The sequence below is a fragment of the Zeugodacus cucurbitae genome, chromosome 5 (assembly GCF_028554725.1).
Source record: "Zeugodacus cucurbitae isolate PBARC_wt_2022May chromosome 5, idZeuCucr1.2, whole genome shotgun sequence".
In the NCBI taxonomy this organism is placed as follows: Eukaryota; Metazoa; Arthropoda; class Insecta; order Diptera; family Tephritidae; genus Zeugodacus; species Zeugodacus cucurbitae.
The window spans coordinates 67,537,273-67,554,369 of record NC_071670.1 but is presented as its reverse complement, the minus strand read 5'-3'; the positions used below and the strand labels follow the sequence as shown (position 1 = coordinate 67,554,369).

At 33.6% G+C, this 17,097-nt stretch overlaps 1 long non-coding RNA gene across 1 annotated transcript; it reads right to left on the bottom strand.

Moving 5' to 3' along the window:
• Positions 1 to 13,989: 13,989 nt before the first annotated feature.
• Positions 13,990 to 17,097, bottom strand: LOC128922291 (uncharacterized). The gene is made up of 2 exons (XR_008471511.1): positions 16,754 to 17,097; positions 13,990 to 16,647 (listed from the first exon to the last, which is right to left on the bottom strand). It is a non-coding gene; the product is annotated as an uncharacterized LOC128922291 (long non-coding RNA).

The following is a 17,097-nucleotide window of genomic DNA, read 5'->3' as shown; positions in this document are numbered from 1 at the left end:
TGTTGCGGTACTCGAACTAGCCACGAATGTATGAATTGCATTTGCAATATTTAAGACATTAAAATCGAAATAAATTTCGACTGACATCTGATAGCCGCGTAATAAAGTCTCATAAACCTCAAGTAGTTCTTTTTAGAATCCATGGACCATATCCAACATCTAGCAAAATAAACATCGATCGAGTTGTTCTATAACAAATCACTTGACTGAGAATGGGATGGTTGTGAAGGAAATAAACATGACAGACGAAGAACCTATTTCGCTCCCTGAAACTGATGAAACTTTTGCAGAAGTGTGTTCAAGATATTTGAACTGTTCAAATTTCTCTAAGTCATACTAGGCCCCATATACTTAACATATCTGTATCCTTTATGCTACCAACAAATTATTTTTTGAAATCAATCTAATATCTTACTACTATATAAAGGAATTACAACAACAACAACCACTTTATTAAAGGAAAGAGAGTATAAAACCACTCAAGCTACCAAATTTTGATATAATTATATTTATACATACATATTATCAACTCAGAACTGCGGGGTAGATCGAATCGGATATATTAAATAAAAAGTGCTACAAGCTAAAGTTTTCACGCCACCTATAATATTTGTTTCTTTAGACGTGCAGTTTCAATGAGTAAATACCTTTTTCTGCGCCTTCTTCGATCTCTTTGACAGCTGTTACTTGATTTATTCTCAATTTGGTTTGCTAGTTCATAATGAACAGACTTACTCCGGAACAATGTTAATAGCTGACCTCTTGGCTGGAATTTATGCGAGTCAGACCCGACGGTTATTTGTCCGAAATCATTTTTAAAACATAATGACAAACCCTTATCTCTATAATGGAGCTAAATCCTTGGCCGCATATCTAAAAAAACCACCCTTCATATGGAACTACTTATGTCCAAATATTATATAGTAACTCTGAAAAGGGCACAGAATAACATCCCAATAGTACTAAATAGTAAACCAAAATAAGAAGTAGACTTCAAAAGCTCTCAATCAAGACATTCTTCTTGAAATGAAAGTTAGGACCTCATTTAAAAATCATTGAATTTACTAAGAATATACTCTGTAAGTTTGCCTATAGCTAATTAGAATATACATACATATGTTATTATAAGTCAAAAATAAATATCGAAACAATATAAAAAAATTTAAAAAAATTCAAAAAAAAAATATTTTATATTTCACTTCTAATTTCAATAATGCTTCAAAAATGCATATTAAAATATAAAATTATAAATGTCAAAATTTTTAAATTGAATGTCAGAGGAAACATAAATATTAAATGACGTTGAAGTACTGCACTTACCGCCGCTCATCAAGTTTGGAGGCTATGCCACTGCTGTTATCAATGGAAATCACTACACACACAAACATATGTTTTTAAATAAATATCGACTAGAATTTCTATTATTGCATTATGCAAACGCAATTTGATAATTACTACTAACCTTTGTTTATTTATTTATTTTGATGTCATAATTTATTAGTGAAACGCACTTTTAACTTTATCGCGCTCACTTTCAATAAAAGATTGCAGATCATTTTTTTTATTTCTTTTTCGACGGATGTGTGGCGTCAGCATAACGCAAAATACACACACGTACATACCTATCTATCAGTACGTAAATATTTTGTAATTGCTTATTTCTATATAACATCTCGATGAAAAAAAAAAAGAAAAACAGAAGGTCTCCAATGTGTTTAGTTGCCGTTAAGCTCGCGATGCACTTGAAATCTAAGCGATAAGCGACTCATACATGTGTGTCTATATGAGTGTGTGTATGCAAGTGAATATTAATTGACGCACTGATTTGATTTAGAAAAAATATATATTTTTACTTAAGTAAATTCTTTTGTATGAGAGATTTATTATAATATAAAATAAAAAAAAAAAAAATATCTTAAAAAAAACCATAAAGACGCGATTTTTATTTAAAAAAATTTAAACTGTATAATTAAAGAATGCAAACGCGATTTATGCCAACGCTGTGATAAGATCAAATTTATATTTAGCGATAATTGCAAACAGCTCGAAGCATTAAAAAAAAATTATCATCAATGACATTGCAACTGTTGAGATCTCATGATTTGTTTAAAGAAAAATCAAAACAAATTCAAAATACCCAAGAAATTATCGCTTGCAGCAAGAGTTTCTTTTTTCTGCGTAGCTTCTAATTAGCTTTGTGTGCTTCCCTAGAAAAACTTGCCATAATGATGGCCTTGGTTTTTTCCAAACTGCATACATTCCACGAATACGATTTTTATATTTTTATGATAATGCAGCATTTCAAAGCATTCTTAGGAAAGTAGCTGGTCAAAAGGTTCCACTTTTCATTATCATCAGTTCTTGCTTTGGAACTTGTAGTTTCACTTAAATTATTTCTCTTTTCTTCTAAATAATTTATTTTTCTTCTTTGAAAAAAAAACTTGGAACAATTTTAAAACACTTACCAACAATAATTTCATTCATACAACCCATCAAATCCGGCTTGAGGTGCGGCCATTGAACCCAAGACTACTTGGGTATTTATAAGTAAATATCCACGAATAAATTTCCGCAGTTTCTCAAAGCTATCAGTTCCAGGAACCCCGAATTACAAACAATGTTGAGGAATTTCGGCTTCTTTTGTAATACTCTTACCATGTGCGTCCACTGATAAGCTTTAAGGGTAATTTACATGCGAGTGAGCTTTTGCGATAATGTACCGAACTGCAACAAAAATATGTTTTGCAATATAAAATTAAACGATTACGTATTATATAGCAATGCTTGTAACTGCATTTAAATACAGTGGATCACTAAAATTTTCAGTTTAATAATATCACGGAGAAGTGCTCAGCAATTTTTTTTGCGGAGAGGATTATACTTGAAAATGATTTAGAATATAGACTGTTAAAACACTTGCACTAAATATATTAGATTTTGTTAGTACCTTGGAAAATCAAGGTGGTGCCGATCCACTTTTCATACAACTTTAGAGTCTAAAATATTTTAAATCGCTTTTTAATATCTCATGAATTATTATTGACAGCTTATGCCTCTCAAATTCGGTGCATCATATAAACCGGTCAATTATAAGATATCAACTTTCGCAGAGTACAATAATCTTATTTGAAGTCTCTTAGGATCACTTTCAATACCAGCGCAACTATTTCAATTGCAACTGAATGAAAATGACGACTCTATCTCTCTCTTACCTCAGTATTTAATGGGTCTCATTTCCACATTGGCGCGCTCAATCAGCTGAAACAGCGCTGGAACACTCTCTGAATTTTCATAAACCATAAACCATAAAACCATAAAATATCAGAATAGGTAAAATGCCTGTACAATATTCGAGATGTGTTCAAAAAATAACGGGAATTTTTTTTTTTTTTGAAAAAAAAAAATTTATTCATTCATCTACAATAATGTTGTAGCTTTCAAATAGTCCTCATTCAATATTATATATGTCAGCGTATGTCAGCGCTACTTTCAACGATTTCTCAAATGCTTGTAAAACAATGGTCCTTTAATATGTCCTTTATTTTTGGAAATATCATTCATATATATGTAAATCTGAAAACTTTATTTTTGTGAACACATTGTAGATCACTGTACTTCCATATATGTACATTTGTATAAATATGAAATCGTCAGTTGTACTTTGATCTTGCACGGCAAGTACTTGTCATTACATACATACAAGCATCTGTATGTGTAAGTGGGTGTTGTTTTACAAGCAATTCGAAGCCATGTGAATCAGCAATGTGCATTCATGAGTATGTTGGGGCATGTAATGCGATTTTCCACGAGTTTGCAAATTTCCCTAGCGATAAGCTTGTCTAATTTTTGCAAATTGTGTGCAAACACCTGTCAATTAAGCGCTCACTTTTGCACTTCACACACTCACACACACACACAAGCACATATGCATGCACAGACAGCTAAATTAGCGGTTAATGTCCCGGCGTTGTGGCGCACAATAACTTTTATTTTTAACTTCATAATTAGTATTTCCAGTTCTAATTCTAAGCATAAAGTTCAAGTTCAATTAGCAAGCACTTAATGGCTCAATTTATGTGTTTATTGACGATTTCTAAACAAGTTCTAGGTCTCTGTCTCTCACACTCAGGGTGCCGCTTGTTATATAAATTTTCGGCGACAACAACAAGTTTAATGAGAATATATTTTAGCATTTTGGCAAATGTGAAACATTTAATTTTTGTCATCATTTTTCCTCAACATTTACGTCAATTCATTATTGTTTTTTAAACGTTTACGAAATATTTCGCTTCTAAAACAAATTTGTTTTTGTTTTTGTTGACTGGCTAATCCGTTCAACTCGGAATGCTATTATGATCAAGTCAACGACTCGGTAAAATGTAAATTTACTAACAATATGTTATTGTTATAGTGTATGTACATATATTTATATGAGTTTATTCCGGGTTACAATATTTTTGTTTTGATTGAGTTCAATTAGTAAAAAGTTTTTTCTGAAATTTTTTAATAGGAAAATATGGAGCGCAAAAATTTTCAATTATAAAATAATAAAATAACTAACATTTTTGGCGGTAAAAACACTTCAGTTGTAATATATATATATTCTTACGCAAAACCTTTCTCTCGAAAACTCCAAGAGTCGTCTCATCGGATGTTGTCATCGTCCACGCTTCGGCGCCATACATCAGGACGGGAATAATGAGCGACTTGTAGAGTTTGATTTTGGTTCGTCGGGAGAGGACTTTTCTTCAGTTGCAATATACATATATACATATGTACATATAAGCTCTTACACCTACAGTGACTCTCAAAAGAATGCATATTATTTTTAAGGTAAGGTGAATTTTACAAAATTCCGTTATATATGAGGTGGACATGGTTATCGGTCCACTTTCTCTCTTTTATGTTCCATATGTTGCTTTAACAAAGAAAAAGTTCTATTTCATAATAGTCTCAAGGTCTCGAAAACTACTTAGATAAACTACTGGTTGATGATTTGCGTATGAAATATTTAGAAAACTAAAGAATATGTCTAATAAGTTCATTACGACATACCACCGTGTGACTTTTTCCTATTTCCAAAAATAAATAATTATAAAACCAGGAAACGAGAAATCGCTGTAAGAGCTAAAGGCTGTTCCAAAAATCGAGTTTGGGAAGCATTCGACGATGGGAAGAAGCGCTGGCATAATTTGATAATATGGAATGGGGACGAATGAATATATATTTTTTTCAAAAATTCTCGTTGTTTTTTGAACATTTTATTTTTTTTTTCAAAAATTCCCGATATTTTTTGAACATTTTATTTTTTTTTTTCAAAAAATTCCCGTTATTTATTGAACAATACTCAAAATGTACTACGAATCCCACGTAGTTTCTTATGCTTCATTCACGCAAAACTTCGGCGTTTTTTTATTTTTGTGAATGTTTTTTCTTTGCATAACAATACTCAAGTGTTTATGTTTTGATTCTCAATTATCTGTTCTTGCTTCTTGTAGTGTTTCTTTTCTTTTTTTCCACTCTTTTGCTTTTTTGCGCCTATGACCAATTTCAAGGTTACACATCAATAGTTGTCCATTGACCTATTTGGGCTTACAAATGGAGTAGAGCGCGCTAATTTTTCCTTAAACGCTATTCGCCCATTTGTTTTCAATTTGTTTATTGTTGTTGTTATTGTTTTTGCACAGTTATAGCTACAATGTATGGATTTTATGCTTTCTATGTTTTGTGCGAAAAATTAATTTTTGCAAATGTATGCAAATGCGTAGTTCTGCCACGGCTATTATCAAAGGACTAATTTACATACATATTCGTTTACATATATGTATTATATATATAGACAAGAAGACATTTACAAACGTATTATGTAAGATAGATCGACGTGGTCACGCCACTCGTTAATTATTCGAAAATTATGCAGAATTTTCGCTTCCATGTCTCCGTTGGTGCGTAGTCAGAGAGTCGACTTAGCTAACTAACTACTATATAGCTATATATACTTATGATTATTCGGGCATCCTTAGACAAGTGAAAGTAATTTACGTCAGCATAATTTGATGTATTTAAGAGTGTGGTCAAGGGCGTGAAGGACGTAATCGTGACGAAGAAATTTTCAGGTTTATGATGTAATTATGATATTTAAAAAATGTATATTATAAAAACAAGAAAATCGACCGAAACCAAACCCACACTCCATAAAATAAAATGCTCGTTACATTAAGTTCTTTGTAAAAAATAAAAAGACAAAATTTTCGGCGATTCGCTGTATGGATTTATTCTCAAACCTGAACATCGTTAGATTGTATTACCCTTGCTAATCAAAGAGAGCACGTGGATCGTACTCGAACTATTGAAACTCCGATCCTTTGTGATCTTATAAACATTTTTTATGAAGAAATTCTCATGTATCGACGAAACGTATATTACTTATCTACCCGTGAAAAGAGGATCGACACACACCACCTTTCTGTCGATTTTAAAGCTGCTTTTGACAGCATGAAAAGGAGCTGCCTTTACGCCGCGATGTCTGAATTTAGTATCCCCGCAGAACTAATACGGCTATGTAAGTTGACGTTGAGCAACACCAAAAGCTCCGTCATGATTGGGAAGGACCTCTCCGAGCCGTTCGATACCAAACGAGGTTTCAGACAAGGTGACTCACTATCGTGTGACTTCTTTAACTTGATGCTGGAAAAAATTATACGAGAAAATTATACAATCTTCTACAAGAGTGTACAGCTCCTGGCGTACGCCGATGATATTGATATCATTGTTGCGGAAGCAACAACCGCGCTGTTTGTTCTGCTTTTTCCAGCATGGATAAGGAGGCGAAGCGAATGGGTCTGGAGGTGAATAAGGACAAGACGAAATATCTCCTGTCATCAAGCAAACAGTCGGCGCATTCGCGTATTGGCTCCCACGTCACTGTTGACAGTCATAACTTCGAAGTCGTAGATAATTGCGTATACCTGGGAACCAATATCAATAACTCCAACAATGTCAGCCTCGAAATTCAGCGCAGAATCACTCTTGCCAACAGGTGCTACTTTGGACTGCGTAGGCAACTGAAAAGTAAAGTCCTCTCTCGGCGAACCAAAATCAAACTCATCAAGTCGCTCATTATTCCCGTCCTGCTTTATGGTGCAGAAGCTTGGACGATGTCAACATCAAATGAGACGACTCTAGAAGTTTTCGAGAGGAAAATTTTGCGTAAGATTTATGGTCCTCTGAACATTGTCAACGGCGAATACCGCAGACGATGGAACGATGAGCTGTACGAGTTATACGACGACATTGACATAGTTCAGCGAATAAAAAGACAGCGGCTACACTGGCTAGGTCATGTTGTCCGAATGGACGAAAACACCCCAGCTCTGAAAGTGTTCGATGCAGTACCCACCGGAGGAAGCCGAGGAAGGGGAAGGCCTCCACTCCGTTGGAGGAACCAGGTGGAGAGCGACCTAGTTACGCTTGGACTCTGCAAATGGCGCCGAACTGCAAAGGAAAAAGAGGAGTGGCGCGCTCTCATCGATTTGGCTATAACCGGCTAAACGGTTCAACGCCTATTACATATGTACATACATTGAGATTATCGCAGATGAAGGTATGACGTCGAGGATTCTTATTATCCTAGACAACTTTATTTAGCAATATGCGATTAGAATGAATCATAGCTCAATATGAACCTTAGTGAGATCAAGTTGTTCAATGTGCCTCTTGTGTTCTACACCCGATCAGAAAGGTTCTTATTTTCTATAACTACAATAAATTTTTATGATATTTTGTACTCACTTCCGATGCTACAGAACTATTGGCGAACCTTTTATTCAATAACTTCTAGTAAAAGATCCAGCTGAAGTATTTAATTCATTCTACTCAGATAGAAGATGTGGAGAAAATTCGTTGGCGGGGATAAAAATATGATTAGAGGAGCTACAGAAGGCTACAAGAATATTTGTTGGAGAATTTTGTATGGATAGGTTACACCTTACTGCTTAACAGGAAGCAAACTGTTAGATATTTCTTGATAAGGAAAACATAAATAAATCATCAGATTTAGTTTGTATCGCTATTCATGCGTTTAGTAAAAATGTGTAATTATATTATTGATTTTTATTCATAGATATTTCGTATATTTTGCTCTAGACCTTTGATCGAAAATATGTGATGTAAATAAATTTTATATATCAACATTTTGTAACAGTGCGCATATGAGTCAGAAGTTGGTTACATTACAACAATTAATGAATTGCTTTTCTATATATGTAAATCCCTCATTGATGATTACACAATCGATTCATTGATTTAAAATGTCTACAGTGGAAACCATGAAGCAGGAACTTTTACATTTACATTTACTCTACAGACAGATAGAGGAAATGCCATAAATCATGGTATTACCGGACCATGATCCCTCAAAATATCAGTGTTTATAGCACAAAATTCAAGAAAAATTGAGAGAAGTATCTCAAGTGATTATTATTACCTTTTATGGTGATCTATTTACTCACTTAAAAGCGCAGGCTTCACTGACTCAGAACTTTTTTCGAATTAAAGAATTTACTCATATGCATTTTTATTTATTTGTACATTTGTAGATAGGCACATTTGTCATTTTGTTTACTCTACATTACTGTAGAATATCAGTTTTCTGAGTTCATTTCCCTATGAATGGTACGTGCGATTTTGCAAATATTTTTTATTCACCAAAGCAAAGACCAGACTGACTAACAGTGGTTCCCAAATATGCTGAGACATTTGAGATTATTTTATTACTTTATATTGCAATTTTTTATCGCCTGCACTTATGTATACTTCAATTAAAATAGGGTATCACCAAAGCTTCAAGGCACAATAAAGTTGTGCACCGCTGTTTTTGATTATTTTCACACGTGCGAGTGAGCTCTGCACTGTCTGGCCAGACGTTCATTCGGTGGTATCAAAAAACGTATGTGAATTTAGAAGTCAGCATATTTTTCGAGCGAAACTCATATGTCACAAAGGTGGGGAAAAATATGCATCAAGCAATCTGCTAGGGAACACGCAGCCGTTGAGTGATTGCCATGGAGACTTTAATCGTATTTTTTTTATTGGATTTTAACTTTTTTGATTAATGGTTACGGGGAATCTAATCGTTATTGCAAGATAATGCATAAAAACAACGCTGCACTTTGAAAAAATTAGGTTAGAGGGTTGCCACTTGTTTTAAAATTGTGAGACAAAAAATGTTATTGATAAAAACACTACAGTAGAATTATAAAATTAAAGAGTTTAAGGAAAAATTACGTTTGGAAATAATTTTGGGTTCCATTACCATCCGTCCACAAATTTCAATTGTATAAAATGAATGCGTTAAACGTATAAATGTAATACGAATTTCAATAGCAAAAGGTTTCACATTTTTATTTTAGTTTGAAAATCTTAGTTCAATGCGAGGTATGTTCAAAAAATAACGGGAATTTTAATTTTTTGAAAAAAATATTTATTCATTCCCGTTACTTTATGAAGACACCTTGTATAGTTGTTAAGATAAAGAATTACTCAAGCTAATTGTTAATATAGTTAATGTCAAGTTAATTAAAATAATAATTCAATAAATTTTAACAGGGTTGCCACGTTTTTTACAATTTATAAACAATTATATTAATAATTTATATAAATGATAAAAAACATTCTGGACATATAAAAAGAGTCTTTGGAAAACAAAAATTGATAGGGTTGCCACCTGTTAAAAAATAAGTAAACTTAAATTTACGACAAATGATTTTCATATATATTTCATCTTCTCAACTAATGCCAAAGCTACTTATTGAATTCTAAATTTGAAAAAACCAAAGAATTTGCGCTTCTGACGCGGATATATCTTCTATGCTCCAAAATACATTTTCTTATTAATAAAAACAATTTTGTAATTCAGTCACATGCTATTTATTATATTCTTTTAGCAAGAATTCCAAGAATTTAACAGGCCAACAGCTTAGACAGGGCAATGGCTTATCGCTTTTTAACCAATTTTTATTGCCACTAATATACATACGTACACCGACACACAACCACACCCCTTAAGATTCTTTTTTACATTTTTGAAGACTGTCTTTTTTATTTTTATTATTTTTTTTTTAACTTCGCAACAGCGTTCAAGTGAAATTTGTTTACTACCAAACTATTCGATGGTTGTTTGGTTGTTTAGAAAGTGAGGCAAAAATAGAAATGACAATAATCAACAGGTGTCCCCTACAACAACAACAACAACATCAAGCAATAGACATTTATCGGATTCTAAGAGTTGGAATGAAATCAAAGCGCAACAAGAAATTGCGCACCATCACCCAATTGGCCTTGAAATTTTATGCTAATTTTTTTATACGATATTATTTACATACAAACATACAAACAAATATATATATGGGTTCCTGCTCGTTGAAACGATCACTGAATTATAAATTTTACACTTTTTTTTTGCGTGAATAACTTTTGGATTTTGTGAAAAATAACTTTTGCTTGTTGACAATAAAAGAGTAAAAGCAAAAAAAAAAAAAAAAAACGAAACAGAAAAACGAGAGTGGAGAAAGATGAGACCTAATGAATGAAATTGTTGCTGTAATCGAATTATGCTTGCGCCAAGCAATTAATGCTATTTAATTGTGACAATAATAAACAACTGTATTCGGTTACCTTTTTATTTTGCTCAATCAAATGGAGGGAATAATAAAATACTACTAATAAATACCAAAAAAAAAAAATAAAATTATGAAAATATTCTCTATATTATTGTACTTATATTTCAGTTAGAAAAAATGGTTTTTAGTTACCAATAATAAAGAATATTCATAAAAATTACGTCTTATAAAAATTATGAAAGTCCAAATTGTTGTTGTACTAAATTATGACAAGCATTTAAAATTATTGCAGTTATTGAACTTAATTACATTGAAGTTGTTGCTGGGAAAAGAGATCTTGTCGAGGAGGAAGAGGGAATTACAATGGCGTTTGGTCGTCGTATGTGCAGATATGGGCATGGCACACACGGAATATGTATTTAGAAATGTTTAAACGGTTTTACGTCGTAAATAGTAAATTTTAAGACTACTGCTTTAGAGGCCGAAAAAAAAAATAATTTTTTTAGCACTTTTTTTTGAAAGGGAAGGAAATGATTGCGGTAAACGGAATTTTAAGACGATAGTTTACTGTATTTAAGACTTAAAAGCAATATTTATTATTAAAATATTTGGAATTTTTTCAAAGTTGTAAGTATTTTTCTAGAGCGTCTGGAGTCTGCACTTGTAAATCGGTTCCGGTGATGGAGGTCGTGCGATGCATCTGAAACAGTCGAACAAAATTTTTTTAAATTTTTATAAGTTTCTTTTTTTTATGAACTAAAAAAATACCGAAGAAGAAGAAAAAAATTCCAAATTTTTTCAAAGTTTGAAAAAAAATTCACTTTTTTAAAGAAAAAAATTGACTTTAAGTTGCAAAACAAGTAGTTTAAATAATACTAGAAGATAATTTAATACTGAAGCTAGATCACTTTGGTTTTTTTCGATCGGACATATATTCTTTTTGCTATCGCCGGCACCGTTTTCTAACACTTGTGAAAATGAAAACTCGAGAAAACGCGCTTTAAAGGTCTGCCTGAGCATTCGCACCTGCTCTACGCTCGGCCACTAAAACTGCTCTAGCTTCAAAAATATGTAGAATTGGCCTCTGGAATTTTAAAGTCATATTCTTGGATAGTTTTGGAAGAGATTTAAAGAAAAACAAAAAAATCGATTTTTTGAAGCCTGTAAAGCAGACTACTGCCTTAAAGGAATTAAAGTTTTATTTAGCTACTACATCCAGGACTCTTGACTATTTGTTATTTCGAGACCAGTCAAAGAAACAAATTAATTCGAAACTGTAAAGAACTTTATCTATCTCGGAACCCAGCATAAATAATTATCACCAACAATTTAAGTCTCAATATCAAGCGCAGAATATCATTTGCCAACGGGTGCTACTTTGGGATCGATAGTCAACAGAGAATCAGATCCCTCTCTCGGCAAATAAAAATTACGCTCTTTAAGTCTCTCATAATTTCGGTCCTATTATACCGTGCATTAAAGACAAATCACGATGAGAAGTTACTTGGCGCATTCGAGAGTATTGTTCTCCGCAAAATCTTTTGAGCCGTCCGCCTGAGCGAGGAGTACCGAAGAATATGGAACCGAGAACTGTATAAGCTCTACAGCGACATGGATATATGTAGTTAAGCGCATAAAAATCCAAGTGGTGCGGTGATAGGGCTATGTATGGAAGATGATGCTCCAATGAAAAGCTCCTTCGATTCGAGATCCTTGGATGGATAATGGAAGTACAATGGCGCGCACGCATCACTTGGGATGTACAACTGATGTGACTTCGCATAGAATAGAGACAACTGTCGAAGTTATGTGTTCTCGGCACAGACCGACTCACATTTATAGTGCCAAAAAAGAATAAACACTAAACTCCTAAAAAAGGAACTACATATATGACCTATTTTACTAGAAAAAAATAATAATAATTTCGCGTTAGACGGATATAGAACAATCAAATAGGCGAAGTTCGAAAAGCAAACTAGAGAAATTGTTCGAAAAAACCGTAGAAAATCCAGAATTTTACACCAGTTCTAACCTCTAATATATACATTTGTTTATATCTACTTCAAACAGACGTTAGATGATCAAAATAATGAATTAAAATAAAAGAGCTCAGCTTAAAATTAAAAGAAATCATAATAAAGGCAAATTAAATTAAAAGCAAGGACGACCTGTGCCGCCCTCTCTCGAACAAACGTTAGGTTCTGCAAAAAAATTAAATTGGCAAAAAATTACAATAAATCCAAATTTAGACCTACATATATATGTATATATATAACTCTAACATTTTGAAAATCTACATAAATACTGCTCCCTCGCTACGATTTTAGGCTTGTGTTCAGTGTTTTGATTCAGTAACCTTCTCACCGACGCACATACCGATCAATTTCATTTCCAGTTTCTCGGCTTTTAATTGCATTTTGTACATCTTAATTACTTATTAGTCTGTCTGTCGATTCGCCACCCCTTCCCACCCCCAAGAAATGGGCAGGAGTGATGACTTTCACTTTTTACTACGCCGAAAAAAAATACGCGTTGCTCTTACACAAGCAAACAGCTGCCGAAAATGATAATAACTGCATTGCAAGTGTTGACAAAACTGAACCGGTACATTTGCACCGAGACCGAAAGGAATTTCATTTCAATATTGATTTACACCCAACAAATTTCTGGCGCGCATTCTCAAGGGCAGCCATAGCAAGTGTTGTCAACCGCTCGCAAGCATTTGGGGGCATGCAATCGCACAGATCCATATATTTGTTGATTTTGGCATTTACGTTTATTTATAAATAAATACTTTTTATAAAAAATTGCATTTTTTAAATATTTTTTTATTTAATTTTTGTAAATTTTTAAATAATTTTTTTTTATTTTGATTTTTTAATATTTTTTGTTTTGTAAATTGACGCTTAATCAGTAGATCTTTTTTTTTACTTTTCTCCTGCCGTATGTAAATTTGTACTCAAAAATATTTCAGTTACAAAATATTATTTTGTGTAAAAAATTAAAAAAAAAAATATTATTTGCGCGTTGTCCGTAAAGGGCTTGACTGGGTGTAAAATTTGTAAGTACAATCTGCTACGCTGTCGGCATATAAATCAGCTGCGATTTTACTTTTGCGCTTCATCACGAATTTTCGGTGCCAGACATTATGCGCTGGAAGACAATGGCTAACCTGCATTTTTTCGCAATGCATTTTGGTAATTAACCCACATTATTTATTTAAATATTTTTAAGTCTATTTAAAAGACAGTGAAAAGCTGCATAAACCTATTTGAGAGAGTTGAGGTTTGAACTTTTTAAGGTTATATTTCGGTATCGCGTTTTCATTACATTGACTAGTGGTACTGCGTAAAAGACCGAGGCTTATGTCAAAAAGGCTAGACTTCATTACGAAATTTATTTGGTATCCGAAGAAGTAATAGTCTGTTAATATGACTGGAACAGTTTCATATCGACATAACCTAACTTTTTTTAATATATAAACTATCGTCTTCACATAATCCACAAAAAATTAGTCCTACGGAAAGAAATACGGAACATTTATCTAAAGCGTTCGCCGCTGATATAACATTGGTTCCATATAAGACATAAGAAATCGGGAACCAATAATCCCTTTGGTAAGCAAACACAAGCTCGTATTATGATGGAAAGTATGCCAGTCTCTTTGGTCACAAAGAGCTTGTCCAACCCCGAAGACGACCTTGACGGCTTGGTAGTACCGATGAACTACGAAATAAGTCACATCTAAGAAATTGCATCAAAGCGATCTAGCCACCCGTGGCAAAGATGATAGCCCAAAAGTCACCGAAACATTTAAGTCAACACTAGGCCTGTGATAATGAAAGACATTGACACAATTTCCTTTTGTTTTTGAAAACAAATAAATTCTCTAAATTTGACAGTACACCGTCTCTTCAGCAGTCTGACAACGCGCCTCCCTCCACTCCGCTCACTGTCTCTCCTATCACGCCCTTTTCATCGGTTTGTTATGCTCCAATTTTGATTTGTAGTTTGTTGTTTTTGTAATGCATATGTACATGCATACATAGATACATATGTGAAGAGTCGTGTGTGTTTATTGGCCTGGTTCGCTGTACAATGGACCCAGATGTGGGTCAATGTGAAGCAAAAGCAGGACAAAAACATGACGAATGCTCTCACTGATAAACCAATGCCGAATGAACGCAGTGAAAACAGAAGACGCGTCGTAATTGTAGTAGAAGACAGTAGTCCAAAGGCGATTTCAAATATTCGCGATTTCCCAGACGAAATGCGAGCCAAGGCTACGGAGCTACGGAGACAGCAGTTGATTGTTGATTAAGTTGTTGGTGTTCTTGATGTGTCTGTGTGTCGTATTCGAATGCAATGCGAAGAAATTTAATCGTACTCATGTTTGTATATGTATTTAATATGTCAGAAAATGAAAGGGAGTCAATCTTGTATTTCTTGGAACCGTCACAAACACCCAATATAAGTTAACCTTGAAATCGCAAATGAGTCTACAAGTTACACTTTGAACTAAATGGAAGACATAGAGATAAAGAAGATTCCAAACCCAGCTAACATCAGGACAACATTCAATAGGACTTTCGTGTCTTGGAAGAAAATGTGGTTAATCATCTCAATGTTTCCTTGAAGAACAAGAACAAGACTATTGGAGTTTCACAAAGGACTGTCTTCTGTTGTTCCTCATCTTGATGTTCCACCAAAGAACCTAACAGAACGGTTGGAAAACAAGATTCTACAAGATTTTGGATCATCTCTAGAAAAGATTCCTAGTCAATATGTTCACTTTCTGCTCGGAAAACGTTGTAGAATTGTACTGATCATACATGCAAGTCCAATAATCTCACCGAAACAGCTGTTTACATCATCAATGGGTATTTGACCGAGTTCCTCCAACAATTTGTCGTTATTTTTGAAAAATTTAATTTTTAATAAAACATTTGCAACGAACAAACCGCTGAGTCAATATGTATCTATGACGGTATCTACGTTTGATTAGTATAATGACTTTCGCACATAAAAATCGTAATGGTATTAACCCATCGAGTGATTGCATTCATAATTCAATATTTAAAGAATGTCTGAGCCACAAAGGTTTGTTTTTCTACTTTTCATTCTTTTTAGTGTGTTGTTCTTTACACGGGCCCACCACATGGTTCACTCACCCATAAAGTTCACTGCTAATATTATGAAATCGTGCAAAGCCATTGCCACTACAATAACAAATAAGTCGGCACAAAATCATGTTCATTATCATACGTTCATTATCAGTGCGTATCCATCCAGTCATGCTCGGTCTGACGGGAATTTGTTGCAAATTCAGCATTTTCGATTTCCCAGACATTATCATGCAGCATGTTGTTGTTCTTGGTGTGTTAGTTTGACAGAATTTCGTGTAAAGTGGGCGCTTAGCAGCTTGCTAGTATATGGTCAGGCGCTTAACTTATGGCAATGGCAATGACCCAACTTTTAGTTTTCTGATTGTAGTATAGAAAATAGGAAGCAGAAGCACAAAATGTTGGTTTTGAAGTCGTCCAGCAATTGAAAATTTTACAGTTGTATATGTCAGCACTTTTCTGATGACGTTTTTGCTGACCGCTTTGCACATGTTGTTTTGATCGATGTTTATTTCAATTTGAGTGAGTCACCTGTTTCTTACATGTGCGTATTCTGATATAAAAATAATTGAATATTACATAGCCAAATTAAGAATAGAATCACTGTTGTTGATTAATATGTTTCAACTGACCAAATGACCGGTTGCATTAGGAACTAACGATTTAAAAAAATAGCGTTCTTGAATTCAATAGAATATTCTCTGAATACCGCTGGCTTTTGAAGTACTCCTCGGAAACTTCCTACAAGCAAATCCATCCCGGTTTTATAGATATCTGTGGCTACCTTTTGCTTGTACTTGCTTTGCCGACGAGCTACTCTTATTAGATACAGCTGAACTTACGCAAACAGTTGCTTGTTTGTTAATGTCAAGTTCCTGAAATCTCGTTCTCCTTATTGTCCAAATCTATGCAATTAAAATTATCGCAATTACAATTTTTTTTAATTTTAAAACGCGCTCCAAATTGTGTTTATTTTAAGAAATATGAGCAACTACTACTACAAGAACTTACTGTTTTCTGTGCTTTGTTTGACAGTTGCCATTTATGTCAAATATTTCCACAAAAACAAAAACTTTGCTAAATCGTATTTTCTTTTGCAAAATATGATTATTTTCAACTGCATTTTATATGAATTATTATACTGTTTTGCACAACTACATACTAAGCTGCGATATATCCTTAAAATTGTAAAATTCATATTTTAGCGACATTTCCGCCTTTTTAGTGCCTAGTCTTCGTTAAACAGCAACTGTGACATCTAGTAAGCTAAAGAAGAAACGCAAAAGTTCTAACAGTGCCACCTACTGGTTCTACAAATAACCGCTAACATGCGCTAGATGGCGCTGATGCTGTTA